Source organism: Myiozetetes cayanensis, unplaced genomic scaffold, assembly GCF_022539395.1.
Source record: "Myiozetetes cayanensis isolate MyiCay16 unplaced genomic scaffold, myiCay2020 scf6-25, whole genome shotgun sequence".
NCBI lineage: Eukaryota > Metazoa > Chordata > Aves > Passeriformes > Tyrannidae > Myiozetetes > Myiozetetes cayanensis.
The window spans coordinates 39,001,191-39,028,578 of NW_026087853.1; the positions used below are offsets into that span (position 1 = coordinate 39,001,191).

At 34.9% G+C, this 27,388-nt stretch overlaps 1 protein-coding gene across 5 annotated transcripts in view; it reads left to right on the top strand.

The window, feature by feature from the left end:
• FUT8 (fucosyltransferase 8) overlaps positions 1-27,388 on the top strand; it is a 111,097-nt gene that overhangs the window by 13,258 nt on the left and 70,451 nt on the right. For 4 of the 5 annotated variants that reach the window (XM_050336389.1, XM_050336390.1, XM_050336387.1 and 1 more), the window contains exon 2: positions 9,522-9,602. The gene's annotated coding sequence lies outside the window, so the exon portion shown is untranslated. Of the gene's footprint in view, positions 1-6,530; positions 6,606-9,521; positions 9,603-27,388 lie in introns of those variants that run through there. The other variant, XM_050336388.1, reaches the window with a different exon arrangement.

A 27,388-nucleotide genomic window follows, 5' to 3' on the forward strand; every position in this document is an offset into this window, starting at 1 on the left:
AGATGAAAAAACTGTGTATTCCCATCTGAGAATTCTTCATCTGTGTTTGCATGTGCTGTGTAAAGACTTTTCTTTTGAAGATGGATAGTCTAAGTGTGCAGTTAGTATGTAAAAAAACCCCAAATACTGTATGATGGTCTTTAAGAATAATCAGTGTAAATACTTTTTATAGTGTATTAGTAGCACATATATCAGTGTAAAAAGTTTATACTGGAGTGTGGTAAAAAAAACAAAGTATTTTTTTATGAATGATGATTTCTATTGATATTTATACTATTACAGGGGTCTGTCTGCCCTAACCTGCACTTATTATGTATATGTAATTGATGGTAGCATGTACAGTGTGTAGAGAAAAGATCTTTGGAAGGCAGAGTCATCAGTTCTTGAGGGTGCATTTTGAGCATCAACATCTTCTCTCTCATCTATCTTTATCTTTTATCTTTTATCTTTTATCTTGTGCTTTATCAGCTTTAGACTTTCTGTTTCTTGTCAGAAATGTATGAAGTGCAGTGACAAGTTTCTCCTTCTTTGTCCAGTAGACAGTCTAATGAGTTCAATGATGGACAACACTGATGTCAAACTGTATCTCATTAAAACTATGTGTATAGTGAAAACTGCTACAAAATTTGCTTTTATATCAGGGTTAAGATTACATAAATTTTTTTTTTTTAAATCATTGTGTCAGTGTCTTTTCTTTCATGCTTCCCAGAGTTCTTCTATATATTACTTTTTACTTTCCTACTGTCCTCTTACTGAAATCAGGATTTAGCAGAAAAACTGTTTCATGATTCTGTATCTCTCAGTTGTTTGAGTTCTGCTTTATTTTCTTTGCTTAGTGTCTGGCAGCACCTTGACTGCAGTGGAAAAGGATGATCTGTGGTTCATTGAAGCTGCTGTTATAAAGGAAAACAGAAGTGATGCTTGGTGCAATTTATAAAGTTCTTTCCTGCTAGAAAACTACATTATACATGTAGACTATACATATTAGTATTATACACATATAGGCATAAGTATATACAGAACTATATAATTATACTAATTTATATCTTATACTGGTCACATAGGTGTGTTGAATATGGCTGAGATGGACTTAATTTTTCCCACAGCAGCCCTCACAGTTCTGTGCTTTGCTTTGGTAGCTGGAAAGGTGGTGATAACACACCGGTGTTTGGCTGCTGTTAAGTAGTGCTGGCACAGCATCAGCACTGTTTCTCCAGCATTCTGCCCCCCATCAGTAGGGTGGTGATGAGAAAGATCCTGAGCGGGGGCACAGCTAGGACAGCTGAGCCAATTAACCAAAGGGATATTCTATACCATGTGATGTCAGCTTAAATGAAAAAGCTAAGAAAAGGAGGAGGAAGGTGGGGCATTGTTATTTACAGTATTTGCTCTCTGGAGCAACCACAACACATGCTGAAACCCTGCTTCCTGGGAAGTGGCTGGACAGCACTTGCTGATAGGAAGGAGAGAATAAAATTTTTTTTTTTTCTCTTTGCTCGTGCATGCACAAACTTTCTCTTTTGCTTTGGTAAACTGCCTTCTTTCAACCTAGGAGTTGTTTTCCATCTTATTTTCTCTCCCCTGTCCAGCTGAGAAGGGTGAATAATAGATCATTTTGGTGGGCACTGGTCATCTAGCCAAGGTCAACTCAACACAATAGGGTAGCTTGTATTGTGTTCATTGTACAGTGTAGGGAAACATGACTTACTACCAATATTTACTTGTTTTGGGAACGAATGGAGCACTCATTTGTGGACCCTTTAACCCACAGTAAAGTCATTGCAGTGTCTGTTTGCTTTATTTCATATATAGACTGAATTCAATTATAGACTGAAAGAGATAAAAAAATGAAATTTAGCTTAATTAAACTCAACATGTAATTTTAAAAATTTTATTTGCTGTTTATCACCAAGTAGGAAAGACATGTATAATTTTAAAAAAATTTCCTTCATGGATTAGGCATCAGAGGGGTAAGAGAGGAATACAAGATTGCCTAATGGATAGTAAAAGTGGGAGATAGGAAAATAACAATCACTTCAGGAGGAAGCTTGAAGCAAACATTTAGCAACAGTCTCTTAACATCACACTATTTTGATCTGTTTGTGGTGAAGCGTGCTCAAGGAAAAGATGCGTTAGAATTTATGCAAATATGAGAAACTTTAAACACCTGAAACCTTTCTGAAATGAAATGTACTCTAGTATTAACATTTGTCTTTTTCCCTAACATTTAGGCTCTATAAAACTTGGTATAGTATTGAGGAATAGATTCAAAGGCACTTTCTGGTGCATTGAATGATATAAATTACATGGGTTTTTGTATAATATTCATGCTGATGGAATTAATCCAATACAAATTTTCGTCTTCATTATCAGGCACCATCAGCTGCCTAACAGGCAAATTTCAGAAAGGTCTTTCAGGTTTTTCTTATTGAAAATCCCTGACCAATTCTCCGATCTTCATTGCCAGGATCTCAGATTTGATAGTCTTCGTGACATTTGTTTGAAGATCTGCCTTTAATTAGTCTGTCTGATAAATATGAACCTTTATCATGTCTGATATGAGCACGAAGCTGCACCGCTCTCTCAAGGGAAGTAGTATTGCGTCTTCTTTTTTTTTTCAGCTTCCTGGATGCTGAACGCTGCTTGCATCTGTTCATAGCCTTCCCACAGAGGAGCAGTGGCAGCAGTACGAAACTGATACTATCTTTTAAATCTGCACAGCTGCTGGTATGGCTCTGAGTCACAGCAGTGAGGTTGACCACAGTCGTGTTAATGCACTGCTATTTGACCAGTCAGTTAGTAAAAGCAGAGTCACTCAGCTGATCAACAACAGACTTTGGAATAAAGTGCTATGATTTTTATTTGGTTCTTGCTTGAAAAACTTAAAAGGAAAGATGAAATTATATATGAATTCCTACTGTAATTTCCATAGCAAAATCAAACTGTGTGCTCACTGTGGGCAGGTTTGAAGAACTTACCTTTTTAAGAAGGAAAGAAAAAAGAGGAAGGAAAAGGGTGGGGGAACTAAGGCACAGTACAAACTGAGGTTTCTTTCTTTTAATCTATTAAAGGAGTTGTTTTAATTCATACTTAAAGGGTTCTTAATAATTCTGTTGGTGTTGGTATTTCTCTTGTGTGTTCCCATCTTTTTCAATATAAATTTCTCTGACTGTAAAGGACTTGGGTAATGTTATTTATGGGCATAGCTGGTATTTGTAGTGGGTAGTAAGGTGTATCTTTCTTAATTTTTAAAAAACTTTACCTCCTTTATGTCAGAAGTTTGATAAAATGAGTTAAATTCCTGAATTTAAAATTATCCTTCCTAATTAATAGCAAGGCCCTCTAGCTTTTTTATATAAATGAACTAGAAGCAAGTTAGATTTTTTATTAGCTTACAGCCATGTTCCTTTGTGCTGTGTTTTCAACATCACAGTTGTTTTTCAGTGACATGTATGGTACCATCCTTCTTCTGTGAAGCTTGCTGATCTTTTTTTTTTTTTTTCTGTGACTGTCCTACATTGCTCATGGGCTTATCTTTTGGTAGGATATACTTTCTCATTTGAACTAATTACTGCAACTTGTAACAAATAATCATGAAGCTGTACTGCACAAACTGTTTCCTTCCTCAAATTCAAATCCAGGTTTGTTTTTCTTATTTTATTTCTTGACCTTATTTCAAGAGACAGGTTTTGCCAGCATTTCAGCTTTTATTTCGTCTTTATGTTGACTGTATTCTCACTTAACAACATTCTTAATTGGGCTTTCCTGACAGTTTTTTTCAGTCATTTCATTCATTAGCCTGTGTCTACTGAGAGTGTTCTTTCTGTGAGGTTTTCTTGCCTCTAAATTTTCTCATTCTTTTAGTTAAATTTCTAAAGGTGGTTACTACTTTTTCCTCTTCTTTTATGTACTTTTCCGGACTTTATCTGCACTTAATTTTAGTTCCCTTAAGCTGGTTTGATTTCAAATCCCTTTTGACTGCATCAGCACTAATAAAGTGGACCATTGTCTGGTATTGAGGACAGCTGGCACGGATTGAGATTTGTCCTTTCTGTTAATCTTTCAGCCTTCAAAACAGGTAGCTATGTGCAGTACCATTTGGAAGTTTTCCCAGGCATGTGATAACCCTCAGATTGTTCCCAGAGGTTGGAAGAGTGCAGTTGGCCTTTATCAAAAGTATTTCAGGACTTGTTCTGACATGATGATTTGCATTTTAGTGTCTGGGAAAGTTTTAGTCGTTAATATATCAATGTAACCTTTAAGGTTAACTTTTGTAAAGGCAATAGTCAAGCGAGTTACCAACTAAGTTAACTCAGTTTTATCTGTGATATGCTTCCTAAAAGGCCTACTCTGTGAATCATTAATATTAAATTTTGTGCTTTGCATGATTCTGCTAGTTGTCTAGAATAAAAAAAAAAAAAGAAGCCCAACAACCAAAAAAAAAGAAATAAACACTCTCTCTCAATAGTCCCTCTAAACCCTCATCCACTTAAATTTTCTGATTTGGTAATGTATAGGAGGTCCACACTTTCCTCCTTATTGTAACTTTCTCATTCTAATGTTATGTGGAGTGTTTGGCTTCTGTTGCATTCTGGATCTCAGAGCAGTATCTTAAGATATTCAAGACAAGATTTCCTGCTCCACCATATGTATCTGTCCTTCCTGAGCCAAGTATGCTCTCTAACACTATGGAGTATCCCACTAAATGTGTTATGTCAGTTGAGTTATATTTTTGTTTACTTTCTGAGATTTCCAGCTCCCCTTGTTTTTATTCCCCATAGTTCTTGCGTTAGTTTACTGAGAAGCACAAGTTCACAAGGAAGCTCTGAAGATAGTCTACTGTTTACCACCTTCTCCTCCCTGTGACCCTTTTTACTACCCACGCTTGCCACTCATTACTTTGGAGCTGTGATCTAGGTTGCCATTTGTAAGTCTTGTTATTTTATCAAAGAGGACACTCTTTGCCTTTAATTTGCTCACTGGTGATTTGAATGACAGCAAATTTTTAGCCTGCCAGGCTGGGAAGCACAGATGGCACTTCATATGGCTGAGAAAAAGTGGAACTCTGGGGAAAAGAAACATATGTTTTCCTGGATTTTAGAGAACTAAGAGAGGTCCAGTGCTTGAAGTGTTTTTCCAAATTTTCCCCAAATTTGTGCTACACATGCAATAGTGTAATGTGTGAGCAATGTCACTCTAGCATACATGAACCTTTGTAAAGTGAAAAATGTAGGGCTGCAGACACTGAACAACAGTGACCTGTCTTCCAGGAATAATAGGGTGTGTCAGCTAGGGACATGTAAATAAAAGGGAAAGAATAAGTCAAGTGGTTGGGCCAGTCACTGTGTCTTGAAAGAAGGGAATAGGAAAGAACTTGAGAACCGCACAGTGCCACATGGATTAAAAATATTCTTATATTTGGGATGTTATTAAATAACTTAATTGTTTGTTTGTGCCTTTAATGCGTCCATAAAAGAAGTCAGTGGATTTTGTACTGTTGTGTGTCCTAAAGTTTTGTAGACAGTGCTGAGTCTATGCCTTGAGAAATAATTATGTGTGAAAATTTCAATATCATGAAGGGACTTTTATACCTTATAGCAACTATTTTAGATTTTCTTCTGTAAAGGATAAGCACTAAATGATGCTGAATTTTGCTCCTAACTGTTATTTGTGCTGTTAAAAATGGTGTACTCTTAGAACAAGGTCATAGTGACAAAGTCGTATCTGATAAAGAAAAACAAGTGTGAGGCAATCTTTGTCTTTTAGGCTTGTTTTGAGGAATAGTGTGGAATAACGCTCCCAGATCTTGTTTGATCGAAGTGGAATTTCATTGAAGAACTGTATGTCCTTCTTAAACCAGGGGTAATCAAAGGTTGTTTGAAGGGGAACCTCCTCTACAAAATTTAACTGCAGAAAGAATCCTTTGCACTTTTCTGCAAAACAGCTAATTCCTGAGAACTTTCTTCTGTGTGCAGTAGAAGTTAGATGATTTGGCTTTGATCCTTGCATATTAGGGATTGAATATATTCCAACTTTTTTAGCTCTAGCAGTAAGGAATCATGAGGAAAAAAACACCCAACCAAACCTCAAACTATTATATAATACATATAGATAACCTTATGTATTCTTTCTTAATATATGCATTAAAAAGACGATCTGTGCCTCTGTTTCCCTGTGATGTTCTTTTTTTCCATATTTGTTTAAATAAATTTGCTTAGTATCAGCAACTAATAATGCTACCAGACAGATGGATTGATGGGTATAAGAGAAACGAAGTTCAGTTTTTTGGTTAAATAGAAGTATTAGAATATTAACAGGATGTTAGAATACAACAATATATCTTAAAACTGGAAAAGTCATGTTCTGAGCCTCACTTGGCATACAGATGGAATAATTTTTTTTTCTTTACCAATTGACTGTTTTTGTTGTTTGTTTAAGTGGTTTTATTGTTTAAAATTGATTGTTTTCATGTAATGTTTTCCCTAACAGAGGTTCAGTCAGTTCTCTGTCAGCTACTTGAAACTGTAGAGCCAGCACTAAAATATGCAAGTAACTTCACTAAAAAGCTGGTCTGTGTGCTTCAGAAATTGCTTGTACTGGAGAAGGTAGGATTATCACACTTAGTAGTAGATTTATGTGTTTGGATTAATAGAAAATGATTTAAGTTTAATGAAAAAAATAATAATGGCCAGTCTTCGCGAGCGAAGATCCGGGGAAGGTCTTTCCACCTTCCAGCCTGCGCATTGGATTTTTTTTTAGGTGAGACACAGTGTGCGCGGAACTGAGCCCACCCTTTAATCCTAAGGTTCATCTGCCGGGGCCAAGCGAGCTTGGACGGTGGCAGCGAGGTCCTTAGGACGTAGGTGGGTTGCCTTTAAGGGCTAACGAGCTCCACCTGCCCGGGAGTGGCCCTGACCGGGAATCAAACCCGGGTCTCCACGGTGATAGCGCGGCGCCTTTACCACTAGACCAGCAGGGGCTCCTGAAAAAAAAAAAAAAAAAAAAAAAAAAAAAAAAGATTGCAAATTCACATACTTGAGCACTGCTGAGAACTCCTGGTACCAGAAAGGTGGATTGTTCTTGTATGACCCAGATCCTGATCTGTTTCTCAGATCGTGTGACTTCCTGAGAGTAACTTGATTCTAAACCACACCTCCTGCTTTCTAACTTCTAAAAAAGGTTGCTAGGACCAGCCAGTAAAGATTGATTTACATTTACAATGGTATATAGCTCTAATCGCAGTCACACCCAGAAAAGACTGAGTCCTTGGGACAAGAAAGAACTGTTAGTGTAATTAAGCTGAAATTGCCTTCTTAAAAGAGAATGGAAGAATTTGGCAAGTAAGACCTAGGAAGAATGACAGAAGTCTCTACTGGGTTTGAGAAACATCTGAGGGATAAACTTCATAACAAGTCTTGTTTGAAAATCAGAGGATGAGGTCTAGTCTCAGTAATTGGGAGAAAGAAACTTGGTGGTTCAAGATGATGTTTTATATATTTATGTAAGAAGACTGTGTAAGATTATAAGGTTGATCCTTGAGTCAGAAATTAAAAATAAACATATGAGATTTTGTGGTAATAGAATAACAAATCTCTGAGAAAGGGGGTAGAACAGACAAGAAAATACTTGATTGTTATTTGTCGTAAAGCTTCCAAGTTTGCAAATTCTGTTCCTTAGGTATGCTGTTCAGATCAGAAGGGAATATTTTTTATTTTTATTTTTTTCTCTTCTTGGTGCATAGTTTATCTTCTTTGAAACAGAGACTATTTGCCATTCACTAGAGGTGGGATTTTGAGTGACGTCTGATTCTTTCTGTGGTATTAGAAAAGTAGTCCTGGGCTGGCATAAGGATCTAGTGTCTATGTTCAAAGTTAAATCAGTTTGCCCCAGACAAATATGAAGGGAAGGGAGAAGTTTTTCCTTTTTTCTCCCCTCTCCTGCACCTCTCTGTATTCCCGAGGTGATGTAGGCATTTTCATCTAACACGTAGTTGCAGGCACTTAAAACAGGGCATCCTGGAACTCCCTTATCTTGCTGTTGTGCATTCAAGTGTTGCATCTTTTTAAAATGCTGATGAAATGTTTTGGACTTGGTTTTGAATGGGCTCTTGCAATGCAGGAGAGTGGTTAAATGCTGAAGATGGTATTGAACCCTTTATAAGGATATATTTTTTTTTATAAATAGATTAATTTTTCTAAAAAACATTGTAATGACTAGTCCATATTCACCCAGCAATTCAGTCAGAACTGGGCATGTAACCTAAATTTCCTATCTGCAAGGTCACTTCATACCTTTCTTTCCATAAAGATCTCTGCAAGAGGAGCAGATTTATCTGGAAGATACCACTGTCTAATTAGTGATATTTGTAAATACTGTTGAGGTGATTGAACAACAAAAGCAAAGATTTTTTTCAAATAATTTTAGCTTCTACATTATAAATAGAATTTTCAGGGATTTAGTAACAATACCAGGCTGGAAAATTGCAAAGTCTTGATATCTTAGAACAGATGGACTCTGTATTTCATTCTGCCTGACTTACCTTCATCTGAAAGCTTCACCTTTCCATTTTTGTGAAGTGGGCAGTGTAACTGATTTGATGAGAGGTACAATAAAAAAACTAGTTTATTTTTTCTGGAAAGGTAAAACCCTGGTTTTGCTTTTTATACATGGAGTAACAATCTCGTATTTTTTTTTATTTGAATGTCTGAGATACTTTATCACAGGAAAAGCTATAACCTTTTCACTGAGTGCTGCCTTAGCTGAAGTATACCAAAACTGTCAACCTAAAATGGAAATGAAAATGGGCTATCTCCCTCTTTTCCACAGGCATTCCATTTGTGGAACTTCATGGGCTCTGACTTTGTAGGTGCTGATTATTTTAAATAATTTATTACATGAAAAAGAAAACACAGACTTTTTTTTTTTTGAGAGATTTAGAGTTGCCAGTTCACCTTCTTCATTTAATGGTACAGCTTTTGAAGCTTATTTTTGAAATATCAAATCAATTATCATTCAAAAATAAGACTTATTTGGCAGGATTCTCATTGCAGTAAAAGTCAGTTATCTGAAGCATTTATCATTTTCTTTTCTTCACTCCTATTCCCGGTACTATTGTTGCTTTAATTGGTTTCCTATTTATTTTTCTTTCCTGCTTTTATTCCTTCCCTTGAAATCAGGTTCACAAATAAGTTTTTTCAACAGCCAATTTATTGGTATTTCAGAGTCTGATATGTGCAGCTTTTGATTGCTTTTCTGTTAAATGACTGGGAATCAACACTTAGTTCAGTAGCGTGCTGCCATTCTGAATTAGACAATGAAATTATGCAGTAACTTCATGCCTTAATAGCCCAAAAGTAAGGTTTTGTTTAAAACAAAATGTGTGTAGATGTAACTCTTAAGGACATGGTGGACTTGGCATTGGTAGCTTTACGGCTGGACTTGCTGATCTTAGAGGTCTTTTCCAAACTGATTCTGTGATAAAAACTAATGATCTGCTTTTCCTTTTCCTTTTCTGCTTTCAGAGAACTACCTATGCGTCAAAATGGAAATGAGGAAGAAGAGTCCCCAAAAGTATTAATTTGAACAATAATTTTTGTTCTAAAGTAAGTACTTCTTGTTCTTTGTCATGTTGCATCCACAACTGAAAACTGCTCTTCTGTTGATAAATCCTTGTCAGCTGAAAAAACAAACTTTGCAAAACAGAGTCACCTCCTTCACTTTTGTGTCAGATCACTGACTAAATTGGATCAGTCATCTGTTTCACCTTTTGTTTCTCCTTACACCAATTTTTCTCCCTTCCCTTCCTTGTCTCTCATCTCTAAAAAAACCCCACAAATCTATCAAAGCATTTTTAATGTATCCTTCATCTTAGGTACAAAGGCCTTATTTCTTTGGCAGTATTTTTGAGCCTTTTCACCTGTATTGCAGATATTACATGTATTTTTCAAAGATATGCCATACTTCTGTAGAAACCGGGCACAAGCCCTGTTCCATGAAGTTTCTATGAGACTTATAAGTAACTAAACTGTTGTGGGTGGAAAGTATTGTGTGCTCTGGGATATCCCAGATCCAGTGCTAGATTTTTCTCATATGGTGACAAGTATTAAAAAGTTAATATTTCATATTCTTACAGGTCCATGCAAGTATGATAATACTCATCTTTTAGGATACAATTTTTTATTTAAACAAAACTTAGCAGAAAGGCAACTCTCTTCATTTCGAGAAGTTGCTTAATGAGATGAACTTTACTGAAAGATGGATTCAGGTGTGAACTTGGAAACCAAGAGTGTTATGACATTATTCTTTTTTTGATGCAACTATAGAGAAGACTGTTATGATCAAATTCTTAATTATGATAAGGATTAGAAAGTTGTGAAAATGTCTTAAACTTTCACAACTGAACAAGAAGTTCAAGCAAATTTGTTGCAGATAAGATGCTTTTACAGTTCACCCAACTTCAGTACTGGTTGTCAAGTTGATGACATCTAAAGTACTCTCAATTATTATGATTTATTTATACAGTTATAACTCTAGAAGTACTATGTTAGTGTAAGAATTTAATGAATGGTTAAAAAAAAAAAAGTGGGATTTCAAATGATGTTCTAAGGACCTTGGGTCCTGAAAGTGAATGAAAGGTACAAATGAAGAATTGCATGACTTGTCAAAACCTCACTTCTAATCAGAATTGGCTGGTCCCTTGTACATGATGTTACACAATACAATAATTTGTCTGTATCTTGGCTTACAGTTTTGTAAACTAGAATTTGGTTGTTAGAACCTACATGAATGCATATGTACTTATAGTTTTATACTTCATGTTGTGTTCACACTACCTTGATTTGTCTGTAAGCTGTGATGATGGTTGTACCTGCTGCAGAAATGCATTCCTACCTTTGGGAAGAACAAGGCACAGTGATTGAGAACTGCATGAAACCTCTTCTTGCCTTTTCTGTTCCATCTGCATGGGAAGTTAATTAAAAGGATTTGTTCAGGTCTATAAATTGCAGTGCCTGCAGCACTAGTTAAGCCAGTGTTTTTGTATGCATTGCTCAACTCCTAAGTGAGACTGGCAGTGGAGCAAAGCTGATTTAAGCTTAGTGACTAGGTAAGATCTAGGTAGTGCTGGTAGGTTGAGACAGGTAACTAGTACTAGGGTGAAGGTGATACCTTTCCTGTATTACTTCATTATGCAATCTATGGATTGTGTTGGATTCCTGCTTCCTGTCAGATTGCGTAACAAGCTGCATTTGGAATTACTTTTTGCTGTCACAGTCTGGCTTGGAAAAACTGTATTTAATCCATCTATTAATTTAGGTTTTTTGTGATTCTTTGCACGTGTACAAACACTTCCATGGTAGGCTTTCCTATTTTTTTCTAAACTATATTTCACACTTAGTCTAATCCATTTCATTTCTGAACTGCAGTTTTGTAGTTTATTAAAAAAAGAAAGATCAACTGGACGTTTTTTATTACATTCTAAAATACTTTCTTATCCTTTCTTGGGCATTATGTAAGTTAGATTAATCTGTGATAGGCTTTTGAAGATAAACTAATCTCCACAAAAGGCCTGTATATCTTGAGTTTTATTTATTGTAGGGGCACCTAAAATCTTGGATAGATATTCACTGTTTCTACATATCTAAATAGATCAGTGTAGGATTCCTGATGGAAAAGGAAAATATGTTTTCAGAAGGCTATGTTGCTGAATTAACCCTACCCATTTATCTGTGGTTCTGGAGTATCTAGCTTGCTTGCTTGCTACAGATTTCCTCCTTGCCTGAGGATCAGCAAAGTCTGTTTCTTGTTCTGAAACATTCTGTTTCAGTTCACTCTTCTATTCTGATAGTAATTTAGCTTGGATTCTTGCTTGAAAGATGGCTTATTGCTTCTCTGACTCTCTGAAATATATGTTTTATTAAAAGTGCTTTCTATATAAGTCAGTTTCGATGCAGCAGCACAAACAGCAGTCTTTCATGTTTTTCTCTTCAAGAAAAGAGGTTGCTAATGTATCCATTGACTTGCACATTTACTGCAGTGAAAAATGATACTAGACTTGAGACACTGCAGAGAGGTTGGAAAATTGGATTAGAATTTTACATGAAGCGACACATTAGAATGGTCAGGGGAAAATGGGATACAAACCATTAAGGGCAAACTTAAAATACTGCTTTTAAATTAAGGAAAAAGAAAACAGGCGAGTGCAGGATAAGAAATGGCTGAGAGTTCTGAAGAAGGAGATTGAGGGTTAAGCACTGACCTTAAATCAACAGTATTATGCACAAAAAGTAGCTCTGAAAATGTAACATCACATCAGGATGAATAAATGGAAGTGCTGTCATAAAAAACCATGTAAATCTCTCTGCATAGCTTAGGAATGGAGTCACTGTATACAGGTCATTATGTCCAGTTTGGAACCATGCACTTAGTACATGCAAACAAAATTATCTTGCCAAATTGGAGAGTCCAGAAGAAAATAGTATCCAAGATCATAACACTGGATCCAAGACCAAGAGAGGTTGGTAATATGAGGCTGATTTAATGCAGAGAATAAGTGTTGCTATTCTAGGTCTTTTGGAAGACCATAAAATCTAATGAGCTTACATTTTTACCAGTGGAGATTAATGCATTGTGGCTTATGAAGCACTGCAATACACTGGGAAGAACATATGTCTGTCTTTGGAAGTTCATGAAATGTACTCAGATGCGAAAGCATCTGTGATATCCTATTAGAGGACAGGAGTGATCTAATAACCTTCTGATAATCTTACTACCTTTTATGATTTAATGTCTAGTTTCTAGATATTTTGTTTTTTTGGGGGGTTTCTGGTCTTGTTTCTTCCCCCCCCCCCTTAATTGTCTATCTCTTTTGTGAGTGGAGCATAGGGAGAGCAACTTTTTGCAAAAGATGCTGAGAAGCAGCATAGAATTCTTTATACAGAAAGCAATGTTTTTTATTTTAAATTTTTTTTAGCTTAAATATTTTCTTCCAATGGAGGAACCAACTTTTTATTTTGAATGGCTATAATTTTAAACTTAAATAGTCCAAATGTAAAACACTGACTGAAAATTTGAAAAAAAAAAAAAAGGTGGTTTTTAAAAACCCAGTGGATATTATTTGGCTCTAAGTTAGTATTATTTTTATAGTGCCTGAAAAATCAAATTTCAAACATCACTGATAATCTATACCTTTTAAGCTGTCTGTGATTAGTCTGTTACATTAAACTAAACCTATGTGTTGACAAATTGCTTAAGGAGGCAAGATCAGAGCAAATAGCCAGGCAAGGAGTCTATTTTGTCTGCAATATTTCTTGCTTTGCAAGTTCCTGCAGTTAAATACATGAGGATCTATGTCACAGGTTTTTTTTTTTTTTTTCCATTTTATGTTTAATATGAAGAAAGAAATTGTAATTGTCATGGAGAGAAGAACAATATGAGGATAAATGTCAAGGCAACAGCTACAATATAGAAGTATTCTGCAGTTGTTTTGGCTTTGCTCTTTTTTAATGACATGATTATACTATATTAATAATTCTGTACTTTATTGTTTGCATTATGTTAAATAGTGGCTAATAAATGCCTCTGAAATTGGAAGAACCTGTTAGCTTAGGAAAATTGTCTTTTAATTCTTTATGCACTTCAGTCTTGGTGGGATTTTTTTTGTTACTTTTGTTCTTAAACAAATGTTGAAATAAACCAAATCTAAAGGGAATGAGAAAAATTAGATGCTTGCCAGTATGTATAAAAACCCAATCAAGACAGAGGTGAATTATGGGATGATTCACTTGAAATTGATCCTAATGGTACAGTCTTTTAGTCAGATTGATTTTTCCTAAGCATATTTGTTGTAACTCTTGTCAACTGTATTAAAATTGGTTAATGAATGCAAAAACTGTCAGTAAGCAGGGAACTTTCAAACCCTAAGGAAGTCTCCCTTATGGCAGGAGGCTCTTTGTCATTGCCTTTGCTAGCTCTTGGGAAGAATACATTTCTCCTAATAAATCTCTAAATTTGATAGAAAGAGATCACTAACTGTTAAATTGCTTTGCAAGTTGAACTTGAAAAACTTGTATTTGGATAGAACGAAATGTGTGATTCCAGGTCTGGAGACTAATACTGTAGATTGCACTTACAGGTTACAGACAATATTTTTGAATAACACAACCACTAGAAGGGATGTAAGGGAGGTATATCTGATGTATGCAGTATTAAGGGGCTGTGGTGTGTACATTACAGCTAGGTTGAAGTTCCTAAGACTATTCAGAAATAGTCTTAAGAAGAAGTTTAGAAAAACTCTATGAGTTCATAGTCTGAGAGAGTGTATTTCATTTTAGAGATTTAAGAAGCTTGTTCTATTGAGATGTTACTTGAGAAGTTATGAAGACTTGTACTTTAATCCATATGAAAGGAAATTGGTGAGACCTGATAATAGACATGTTTGGTAACTAACTAATTGAGCAATTTATTTGGGAATTATTCATTCTCTCTGATTCTCTCATTTAACGTGTTTGAATCTCTTGAATGGTTTTACTAAAAGATGTGCATTACCTTGGGGAACATGTGCTTCTGATGCAAAAAAATAGGAAAAAGTTTCAGTGATCTTTGGATTTCAATGATCAATTCAATAAAAATTTCAGAAAGCATTGTAACTTCTGCAATTAGCCTTCATTCATACTACATAAAAATAGGCTTGTAAGTGGCTGAACTTACATGGGCTTTTTATTAAAAAACTCCTTTTGATATGTCTATAATTCAAACCTAGTTTATTGAAATAGGAAAAATTGTAGTGAAGCTCACAATGCAACATCTTGCTTCTAGGAGTAACACTTATGTTAGCTTTGCATGTCTTTGTTTCAAAATGCACTTTTGCTGGTAAAGCTTAATCTAGTATTTAAACAAAATTGTTTTGTAAATGAATAAAAGTGTCTTTCTAATGTTGGTTCACTCTGGAGATGCCATATTCCTTGTCTTGTGAAATAATCTTTCACTGATGTTCCTCACCATTTCGATTGCCTAACGGTTGCTATGATAGGAATCAAGCTGCTATCTTTAAAATTAACCGGTGTGTTTTGGAAAACTTTTTTGTGCTTCAGTCTGGGTAACATAAACAGCACAGATTTATTTTCAGCATGTGTGAATTGTAGGATCTTGCTGACTGGAGAGGATTTCCGTTTAGTTCAGCCCCTCAATAGCAGCTCCGGTCAGAGCAGCTTGCTCAACTCTGCTTTTGTGTATCTTCCAGGAATGGAGGTTTCATGTTATCTGAGACCAACTCCAGTGTTTGACAATTATCATAATTCAATTTTATTTTTTTTTGTTAATGAGCTGAAATTTGTTATGTTCTGCATGGTGTCTATTGCCTCTTCTCCTTCCAGTGGGCAGAAGAAAGTACATGCCACCTGTCACAAATTCCTCTGTGTATATCATAGTTATACAAGAAGAGAACCAAGAAACAAATGAAAATTTGGGTGATAGGTGACTTTTACCAGAAGAGAAAAATATATTAACTAAAATGTGGATGCTCCTGTCTATGGTTTTGACTTTCTGATGCAGTTTCATGCTATCCCTGCGTGGAATACATTAGGATCATTATTACATGGAAGTGGATTTCTTTCAAGACTGAGAGTACCATAGTAACACACACAAAAATTAATTCACGGAAAGGTGGTGTACCAGAAGATACAGACGCTTAGAGAAAGCAAGAATTCTTTGGATGAGGATTGAGGACTGGCTTAAGTGAGTTCAGGGGCGTAGCTTGTATTTATTGTTTTTATGTCAAGCTGCCACAAGAACATTCTCCTTCCCTCCCTGGCAACATGTTCTCGTTGTAGCTCTAAATATGTGGTAAGAAAAAGAAAGAAAAGAACTAGCTCTCAAAGGCATCTTAAATACCTACTAGGTGATAAAAATTCCATGAAATTGGATAAGCTATTGTGTTCTGGCAACCAGGTAGAAATTCTGGTTATGTACTATAAAAGCGATTAATTGCAATCAAAAACATGTCACAATGAAAGCCATAAAAATAAAATGTGTTGGAGATCTGAAGTACTCTTTGAAAGTAAGGTAGTAATTAGCTGGCCAAACTAACTGATTTTTAAGCCAGATTTGGGTGGTAAACTGAAATATGTAATTTTTGATTTCTTTTTTTCTTTTTTTTTCCCTTTATGTATTGTTTTGGTAAAGTTTTGAGCAGATGCCTTTTCCATGCTGTCAAATCATAGAATTATTTAAGTTGGAAAAGATTTATTTAAGGTTGTAGAGCCCAACCATTTACCTAACACTGCCAGGTCTGCCACTAAACCTGTTCCTAACATGTCTTTTAAATACCTTTAGGGATAGAGACTCAACTACTTACTTGAACATGTTCCAATGCATGACAACCCTTTCATGGGAGAAATTTTTCCTCATTAGCCAATCTAAGCCTCCTCATGCACAACTTGAAGCTGTTTCCTCTTGTCCTGGCAACTGTTACCTGGGAGAAGAGGCTGACCTCCACCTTGCTCCTGTCAGGTAGTGGTAGAGCCTGATAAAGTCTCCCCTGAACCTCCTTTTCTCCAGGCTAAACAGCCCCAACTCCTTCAGCCTTTCCTCATAGGTTTTGTTCCCTAAGTAGTTCACCAGCTTTGCTGTCCTTCTCTGGACACACTCCAGCGCTTCAATGTCTGTCTTGTAGTGGGTCCAATACTGAACACACTATTCAAGGTGTGATCATACTGGAGCTGAGCTGTAATTCTTGCCATGATTGACTTCAGTATCATACAGCAGCTATAATTACCACTGCCTCTAAAATTTTGACCATTTTTAGTGCACTGTGTCTACATTTGTATCTTCAACTACTCAACAGTTCAGCTGGCAGCCTTTTAGTATCTGTAAGCAAGCTATGATGAATGATTTACAGTTCTCTGGAGAGTGGTGACAAACCACTCGTGAAACAAACTGATCTAATTCAGATTCTCCTAGGAAAAATGTATTTGTGTTCTCCCCCACATTCCTCCTTGTTTTACGTGAACAAAATAAATCTGTGCTTTCCATCAGTAGCCTTTGGTTGAGGTATCAGACACCTGAAAATCTTATTTTGATTAGAAGGGAAGACATAGCTTAGATAATAATTTTCTGAGCTTCTCTGCTGATAGAAAGGTACTTGGCAAGTAAAGATGGTAGTCATGACATATTAGTGTCAGTGCAACAAGACAATATGATAGAATATTCAAATAAGATGGAAAGAAAGAAAAGATTGCCATTGGTCTTGCAGATGGAACAGAGACTTCATTTTCTGACTCAGGGAACAAGGCTGTTACAGACTATTATAGAGGAATCCCAGATCAGTTCTTGGTACCATATTCCCCTCTGCCAACAGGGTATTAATATACCCTTACCAGAGTCAGCATATTATTGGTAACATTTTTGTCACAAGTACTATGTAAAATACAATGTGAAATCCATTCTTGTCTCAAGGCATTACTATCCCCTTTTCAGCCAGCCAAATGCATATTCAAGCATCATGTTCCATCTTCTTATGCAGTAATTGTATTACTCCTTTCTACTCTCTAGACAGTATGTAGAATTTCACCTGTCAGGCTAATCATAGAATCCTGCTGAATGAATGCTGGCCTTGCAATTCTGTCACTGATCATGTGCATCTGCAAGAAATACGAAAATGTTTTCACAAAGTTCCGTTTTTAAGAGATCGCTTTTGCAACTTAATTCCTAACTATATTAGCCATTTTTTTTTTTTTAAACCATACAAAAGAACTTCTTTCACCTCTTGCTTACGATTGGCTTAGGAAGGCAGAACCGCCTTAGGTCTCTCTTCTCTTGATTCATCACAGTTTAGAAATTCTGTGGTCTTAAAATATTTTTTTTCCTGCATGTTACAGTTGTAATGCTGGGCAGAAGGTCATGTTTTCAGTGGTTCTTAATATGTGATAATAGCTATTTACTGTATATTTTCATTGAAGCAGATGATCTGGTGACTGATAGTAGTCTGGGATTGCAAATTTCTGGAGGGCAATCTTTCCATTTTGAACCAATGTCAAATGACTTTGATTTTGTTGTCAGTGTAATGTGCAGTCGTGTTTGGCATGAACATAATCTGAAGGGTGCAAGGAGATTACTGATTGTCCTGTAACTAGAAGAGTGAATGAATTTATAACTTGGTGCTTTTTTTTCCACAGATCCAAAAGCACCACTGAGCACTGTGCAGGTGGTCAGTGAATGCTTGCAGCAGTTTGTGGTTTTTGTGCATCATCTGTACCATGCGTCCTTTCTCCTTGATTATCTTGTCTTCATTTCAGTGTGGTTTGGTAGTTGTGGAAGTCAAACAAATGTGGAAAAATTTTGTATGCTGTTGTTATATGTACGTAACACTCATCTGAGAAGAATTCATGTTTCTTCTGGAGGGTGGCAGAATGAAAACTGGTGTGATGATCCACAGGTATTTTATAAGAGGGATACTAAAAATCCGCTAATGAAGTTGTGGGAAGTGGACTCTTGATTTTTCTTAATTTCCTGATTAGCATATCACAGAGCATTGTAAAACAGTTCATATAAATTGTATCTTAGTGATAAAGAAGGCTCTGGAAAGTTCAACAGTATTTTACACCTCTCTGTGGTTACAAGATTTTGTGAACAGGAGTCAGAATATTTACAAAACAAGTGATGTGCCGCTGTTAGCAGTGGTATGACAACTAATACTTTCCAGAAAAAAAAATAATTTCCAGTGTAGCCATGCTATTAGAATAGGTTCTTAAGTTATTTTGCTAAAAATATTTTATGATCTTTGTATTTCTCTGTTACTAAACAATTTCTATGTTAACTTTCAGAGAAAAGATGTTTACGCTAATTTTGTCCCCCTGGTTCCATTCAAACAATTCATGTAATTGTTTTCAGTCTGCTCATCTCCACGTTTTCTTACTGTTTTATAATGTTGTATTCTGTTTTTCCTGGGATATTCCAGAAAACTAGTTTGCACAAAGCTGGAATCTCTGTTTTTCAGTTAATAGTTGTTGCTGTTAACTAATACATTCTTAAAATGTGTTCTGATATAAAGTGATTTGTATGATGAATCCGAATAACTAATCTCTGGTGGATGGGAAAAGTTAATGCTGATACTTTGGAAATTGTTTTGCAAAAACTGAAAATGGAACATTCATTCTACATCAACACTCCATAATGTATTTGAAATGGTATATTTCTGAGAATGTTTTGACTTTAAGTCAAAAGTAATGGCATGTACATGTACTCTGAACATACTACAAAATCACTAAGTCAGAACTATTCCACCAATCCTAGATTTTTCAACAACCAGCTTATATTTAATTTTGACTGTTAAGTACAAGAATAGTATTCTAGAGATTGTTGTTAGGATGTGACCATTGTAAAATAATCTCTGAGTTTGGGAGCATTTTACAGCAACATATGTTAAAGTGGATTAATGTTTTGATGCCTCACTAGAGCAGGGATCAAAGCATGAAGCAAGGTCAAGAAGAAGGAAAACTCCATCTCTGCTCAGAAAATTAGTGGAATGTAGTTCCTGAATTCTAGAGGCTTTAGAGAGTATCTTAGTAGCATAAACTCTCCACCTGTCATTCTGAGTGTTTTTCTTCCACATGCCTTTTTGGAACACTGATCTTTCAGTCTTGAACTCCGCAAATCCCTCAAATTTGGCAGTACTTGGGGGTTTTCCCATTTGCCTCATATCAAAGGATTGCTTATTGCTTATTGCCATTTATTCCTTTGCATCAACTTTTCCATAATTTAGTAACTGTAACTGTTGTAAACATATCATCTAGAGATGGAGTTTGTGGCAGAGGGGATGAGATCTTTTCCAAGTGAATGTCAAATATAATGAGTAGGTTTTGTGTGATTTCCTAGAGTCTATGGATTTTCTCCAGGTCTGTATATAATGAGACTCAAAACAGGCTGTAAAGAAGCATCAGAAGAAATAACTTGTAGCTTGATGTAGAAAATAATCAGGACTTTAATGCAATTTAATACATCCATACTTCTGCATGCCCTTTGCACATAGACACTCTCTAAGTCATTGCCAGTGACTTCTGCTAGTATCTTGTATTCCAAGTATCTTAATCTGTGCCATTCCTTTAGAGATGTTAGGAGCATGTTATGCTCCTATGAGCACACAGAAAAGGACTGATTTATAATTTTTGGTTTATTTTCTTTTTAGTGGTCATAGTATGAACAAATTTTTTTTCTGGTTTTCTCTTTTCTTCACACCTACATTATTTTTTCTGAAATGTGATTTATGCTGGTACTGAGCTTAATTCTGAAAGTATTTTTTATTTCTGTCTAATTCCTGGCATGTTATGATGACTAGTCAAGTGTTTCTTTCATCTAATAAGATTGTTGTGTTTATGAATTGGTTATCTTTCTTCAGCTGCTGGATTTCTCAGTGTGACTGTTAAGTATTCTTCAAGGCAAGAAGAATTTACCGTTTCTTTCCCTCTATTCCTCTGGACCAGTTTATGCAGTCAAATTGTGGAGAGGGTTCTAGGTTTTTCTGCTATGTAGGAGTATTTTTATCTTTCTCCACATGTCATTTAATTAGACAAGATTAAGAAATGAAACATAAAAATATATTTTCCTAAGCAAACAGGGAAGACAAGTTATTTTATAACAAGCTAAGAACCATATAATCACTAAAATTTTATTTTTTAATATCAAATGCAACAATTGGGAGAATTTTGGTAGAGCTGATTAAAAATGTTTGGAGGAACCTAATGTTTTTCTTTATTTATTGTCAGAATAAGTTGGTTCCCCTTCCCCCATTTTCTTCTTGATAAGTCTCTTCAGTGTTTTAAATTAATGATCCTTGCTTCTAGAATCATCAGAACTATATGTAAAGGACGTTTTGATGGTGTGTGATTATTATGATTTATTTTGTTTAATGCCTTTTTATTTATATCCTGACATTAAGTTTGGTCTATAATACACTTTCTTTTTTCATCAAGCAAAGAAAATCTGAGAGAATGGGGCAGGAGAGAAGAGTAAGCTTAACACTTAAAACATTAAAATGTCCCAAACCAACTAACAATCAAGGTAACAGAAAACCCCAAACTCAAACCAAACCAAAGCCCCAACAACAAAAAATCCTTATGCCAAACTGTTCCAAAAGTCTGTATTGTGTGTGGGAAACCTTTCTCAACAGCACTGTGAAATGTTGGCCCCCACTTCTCCCTGAAAACAGAATTCTTTCATAGGTTATTTCATCTATTATTTAATTATTTCATTATTTAATCTTAATTGACTATACTTCGGTACTAGGACCAAATTCTATTCATTTGTATACACAGAACTGACTTTCTTGTGTAACTATTGCTTATATTAGTCTCTGTATCAGAAAACTAGAAGGTATCATATTTAGTAGAACCTTATTTTGAAAGAATTTTGAAGCTGGTCTTTGATGTAAAAGATATGTTAAGTTTAACTCCTGTGCCAAGCAAATCTGGAGCAACTGTGAAAAGAGTTATTTGATATGTATTTAAGAATGGTGCATTGAAAAAGAACTAATGTAAAGGTGAGCTGATCAATAAACTATAATTAAATTGCCTGGTTTTGGCAAGGCTTTTCAACAATCACTTTTGGAAAAATGAAATTCTTCTGGGAAAAGAGACACAAACTTTTTTGTGAATTTGTAACCCCACAAGGGAATAGAAAAAACATAATATATTGTTAATTTTCATAATAGAAACAGTGTAATGCAAGGTTTCATCTTATCCTACTGTGCTGGATCATGTGTATTTCATCATAAGAATAAATTATCTGGAAAAAAGTGTCTCTTGAGTTTTCTGAGGAGAATCTATATAGGAAACTTTAATGTTATATTTGGTTCTAAATAATCTTGGCATAATGTTTACATTTCAATTACCATTTTTTGTGCACTTCTTTAACATAGATAGGGAGTGAAGGAAGTTAGAAATGAGTACATATTGCAATTTGGGAAGAGGTCTTCCTGTGATTGGGTAATGAATAAAAAAAAATCTGGTAATAAATGAACCTGTGCAGGTAGCATTATCTTACTCAGTACAGTATCTGGAAGCATTTTTGGAATACTATGTAAAAAGACTAAAAAAATTATTTTACGTTCCATGAACATAAAACTGAAATTGGTAATAATGAAGTTTTTACACAACATCCACCATCTTCACCACATTCCTACCCTCCGTCTTGTTCTGTATTTGACAGATGCTGTTGTACGTATGCTTAAAGAGCAACCAGCACGTTTTTCACTTTGGTTCAATTTGTTATGGTTTAGGTATAACAAGTGTCAAAGTACTGCTTTAGGTTTGTTTCTAGTTCAAGAAAAACTAAGACTTTGTGTGAGTTTGTAGATGGTGTTTAATAAGCTCACTGTCTGGTATATTTAAAATAAGTGTTCCACTGCATGCATGTTTTTAAAAAGTTTAAGTACTTGTGTATGACTGAAATGTATAAAGATTCCCAAGCTTAAGTTTGGATCTGAAATAATTTATTTTTCTCTGGAACCACCTGTGTAAATCACAGTGAGATAAACTCAGTGTATGTAATTTCTCTTCTATCAATTTTTGGATAGAGGAATCTTATGAAATGTATTACTAAACATTTAGAGTAATACTGTATAAAAGTAGGAAGTACTGGTCCTTGTTATATGTCATTAAGGAAACTTTTTGTAATGTTATATATATTTCTTTGAAATAACAAGTAACAGTTTATATGGGCATAAATTATATGCCCACCACTCCATTTTTTTCTGAAAGAAAACAAAAATATTTTGCTAAATATATATAATATTTGAAAATAAGTTTCTGAAAATCATTAGCTAAAAAAACCCACCCTAGTTTACTGTTAACTACTGTAGTAGGATGTTGTGATTTTGTGTGTTTACATTTCTCTTTACTGTCTTTTCCTTAGTATTGCTATCTTTATTATCCATTTGAAATGTATTTAGTAAATAGATAGCAAAATTCATCTGGCTGTCATATTTGGGTAGCTTCTTTTTTTTTTTTTTTTTTTTAGTTGTGACCTCCTGATATGTGAAAACTGATCACTATGCTTCTGAAGACTGATGACCATACTGTGAAGTAGAATATCTTGCCACCAGACCTGTAAATATTTTTAACAGCTAAAGCATTACATTACCATAGCAAAAACCTTAACATTCACTTGTATTGAACAAACACTGTGGTAGTGACAGCTCAGACAGCAATCAGAAATAATTAGTAGTGGTGCTCTAAGTAAAAATGAAAATGCACAGCATTCTCATTTACCGTCCATGTTATAGTTTAATGAAGGAATTTAACACTTTAAAATTTAAAAAGAAGAAATGTTATCACAAATTTTTTACACATTTTCTGAAAGAAATTCACTGTGAACATTCCTTCTGCCATTCAAGCTATTAAGGTGCGTAAAGAAGGCTAAGACTTTACTCCAAATAACAGTCTTGTAGTCATTTATGTGGAATTAATCAACCCCTGAAAAGGTGGCTTAACAGACCATAAACCTACTTTTAATTCAGATGATATTATTATTTTAATATTCTTTTAATAATAATATTAAATATTTATTTAATGTTATTTTAATAATCATCTGATTTTCAGTCAGATGATATTATTATTATTGCTGGATCCAGTGTACAAATGTGTTCATATTAGTATTACATTTCATTTCAAGTTGGCGCCTTTATGAAAAAACAGCAGATGTATGTGGTCCCTGATTATTTAGATTTATATCAAGTTTGAATTAACTATGAGCAGAAGAGACAGAGTTAGAATTGCATCTGAGATACTGTAGTGATATGATTAGATATTTTGATATGATTAGATATTTATGATATGATTAGATATTTACAAGTCAATGTTTGCAAGTTATGCAGGTTGAGAAAAAGATTGTAAAATACAAGTTGTATTTTACAGATTTGCAATTTACAATTGTGTACAGAGTTGTAAAATGCAGTTGGAGTTTTGGTGGCTGTTTGATTCAGTCTCTATAAAAGCGTATGTATATGCAGCAGACAAAAACTGTTGAACTGGTATATCTGAAAAGTTCAATTGAGCATAAGAAATCATTTCTAAAGAAAGAATTCCACTGCTGGTTATGTTGGTAGTATTGTGTGGTGATGGATAGAGCAGGGGGAGAAAATGAGTGACCACTTATCAGTGTTATTTGTTTAATTTTCAGATTATGTTTCTCCATGCACTACAGTTCTGGGATATTTGAATAGCAGACATTAAGAATTTTTAGAATTTAAGGCATGTATTGTTCTCTGACCTTTGAAAACACGTTTTAGTATATCAGTGTCCTTTTTTAAAATCTCTGACAGACTTGAAATATAATTCTTTATGATTACTTATATTTTAAATGAAGCCTCTGATGTTTTGGCAATCTCAATCTTCTACTCTATATAATGTGATTAGAAAATAGGTCAGGCACTATTGCACTGGGAATGTAGTGTTGGTATTCTGTGTTTTTTTTCCCTCTAATAAGTGTATTTAGTAAATAGTTTTTTATTTGACATCACTTACACAAATATATTTAATTTAAAAAAAAAAAAAGGAAACATGAATAGTTCTCCAAATTGATGACTGAATATAATTTTGGAAAGATTAAAAATAATTCAGACCAGTTTTTAAAAAATGAAAATGTGTAAAATCACATAGGTAGTATGGGGTTCTGTTTTGTTTCTGTGAGAACTCTCCTGTATTGATTGCAGCTGACACTTTGGATATGTATGGGTGCTAGTGGGAATGCCAGTTGCAGGATCAGGATCTAAGTTAGGGGTGCAAAGCAGGAACAGTAAGTCCTTTGAATACAGAAGGACTGAATTAAACTAGCAGCAGCACGTGACATACTGTGAGCACTTCTATGTATTACACTGTTTTGAAAAGTGCAGTCTGCCTGTGCTTTAAATAGTACTTGTACACATGAAGTGGTGTATATTTGTAAATTAAAGCATGAACACCAAATGTTGATTTGCACAGATTTCATTAGGATAGAAAAATCATAGACAATTACAAAATTTCTTTGATTTTGTTTTCTGAATAGACTGCTTTTTGGAGCCTTTAACTATGTTTGTGCTAGGAATGCTTTATTATTTCGTAGTAGAGCGTAGTAATTACTACATTTACTAAACTTAATTTTGTGATTTTTAAATGAATTTTTAATGAGAAATGGCTAACTCTCTGATTAGAGCACTTACAGTCAAAATGTGTCCTGTAACAGGTTTGTTTCCTCTAGGCTCTGATACTGATCATTTTATAAGCTGCAGGTAAAAAGTTACGTTTCACGTTTTAGTTTACCATCCAAACATCTTTTATAACATTTCTTCTGTAGAAATGTCTCTGTTGTGTGATAGTCCCTCATCTTTCTCTGGTTTCATATGACTGGTCACACGTTATGACTTCTGTCTGCGGTTTGCTGCTGCTCTTCATAAAAAGGAGAGTATGAGAGAAAATGGTCTTAAGTAAAACTTATTTGCTCTACAGTATATTTAATCTATATTAGCATTGATACAGTAAGACTTAGTTTTGTAAAGATTGTCCCTAATTCTTCAGCAGAGAATTTAGATGATGTGCATCTGCAGAATTCAACTCTTGCTACCTACTTCCAAATGCAATAGTGTAAACTTAATACTTGATATAAAAGGAGTTAAACAAGAAGCTAATACCTTCAAAGATGTTTTAAACTCAGTAAGTTTTAAACTCCTCTGTCATTTTCCCTTAGTAATGTCACACCAATTTTGAGAGGAAAAGGCTTTGACAGTATTATGTGACATTTTGACTTGCAACTTCCACAGTCCTGTTTTATTCATAGCCTCATTATTGTACAAAATAGTTTGAGTTTTTCAGTTCCTTCACTTTAAAATAAATGAATAGATCTTAGATGAGTGGTACATGTGAGCCATGGTCACGGTGAGAATCATACGCGGAAAGCAATCAAGTTTTGGTGGCATGGAGCTTTACAAAAGCTGTAAACCAATGTAATTAGAGAGCATGAACCTATATGCTAATGCAAATAAACTACTTTCCATATTTGAATTAGCTTATTAGATACAGAGTTTTTTTGTGCTTTGTAGCATTTAAAGTTCTGTGTACCAAAGTAAAACTTTTCTATCTATGAAGAAGAAAACTGGATTCCCAAGGGGAATTTTTACAGGTTAAGATCCATATATTGTGGCACAGTGGAATTAAAGTTAAGGCAAATACTTCTTTATCATATAACAATATTAGTATTTATAATCCTTGGTAAAATTTATCTTGTTCTAATACAAACACTGCATAAACCACAGTCAATTTAAACTAGAAAATGGTGATACAAAGCAAGTCTGATTATTTGGATAATGATCACATTTGACATTCTTTCCCTGATGTGGCCCACTCAAAACTGTATTCTGACATTTTTGTTACCAGGTTGTCAAATCTCCAAACCTACCACGTATAAGAAGAAAGGCTTTTAGCTCTGTGACTCTTTTTTTCAAGCGTCTGAAAACCATATAGTCTTGACTATGCTTTGATTTTGCAAAACCTCCTTGTTGCAAATAGCACTTCAGTTTTCTTATGGCCGCCAAGTGTCATGCATTTTTGCATAACTATTACAAACTCAGCAGCTCTCTCATCTGCCTGTTTTTCATCTTGATTTATAAACATCCAGCTGAGTTGTGAACAGACTGATGTTAAGTTTCTTGGTTATTAGATTTTTGCATGTTGCTTTGATGCCAGCTAAAAGAAGAGAGATCTCACCTCTGATCTTGCTTCTGATGTTTGCAGCCATTAAGGAATGACATAGGGAAGCTAATGGAAAAGATTTAGTGGAGAACTTAAATACCAGTAAGAATGGAAACATCAAATATTAGCTTAAGGCTGTCCATTGCTTTTTGTCTCACTCTGTTCCTTTCCCAAGGCATCGAGATTATTCTGATGACCATAAGCTGCATTTTCCCCAAGTGGAAGAGACAGCTGTACTTTGGTCTCAGAAGAACACTGAAACAGAAAACAAACATTGTATGTCTGATACTGATAAATTTGGGTTCTAATACAAAATTGTGGAACAAAGTAACACCTTGGGTGTAAGGGAACATCTCATTACTTTGTGAATTTCTTAATTATGGAACCACATCACATGCAGGATGAAAGGTGTTACCTTACTTTTGCCTATTCTAAATGGTAGAAAAGCAACAACGTTCTTCTTTTAGCTTCTATTGAGAAGTTCAGCGTAATCCAAGAGGAATTTGGAAAGCAATAGCCTTTTTTTATTTTTTTTTTTTTGTATTGGGCTTTTTGTGGCTTTTGGAGAAAAAAAAAAATCAGAAGTCTGGCTGTTGTGGCAGAAAGGTAGTCTGAAAGATTAGTGAGTAAACGTGTTTGCATACATTATGACTAGGTCATGCTAGGATGCCTTGGGG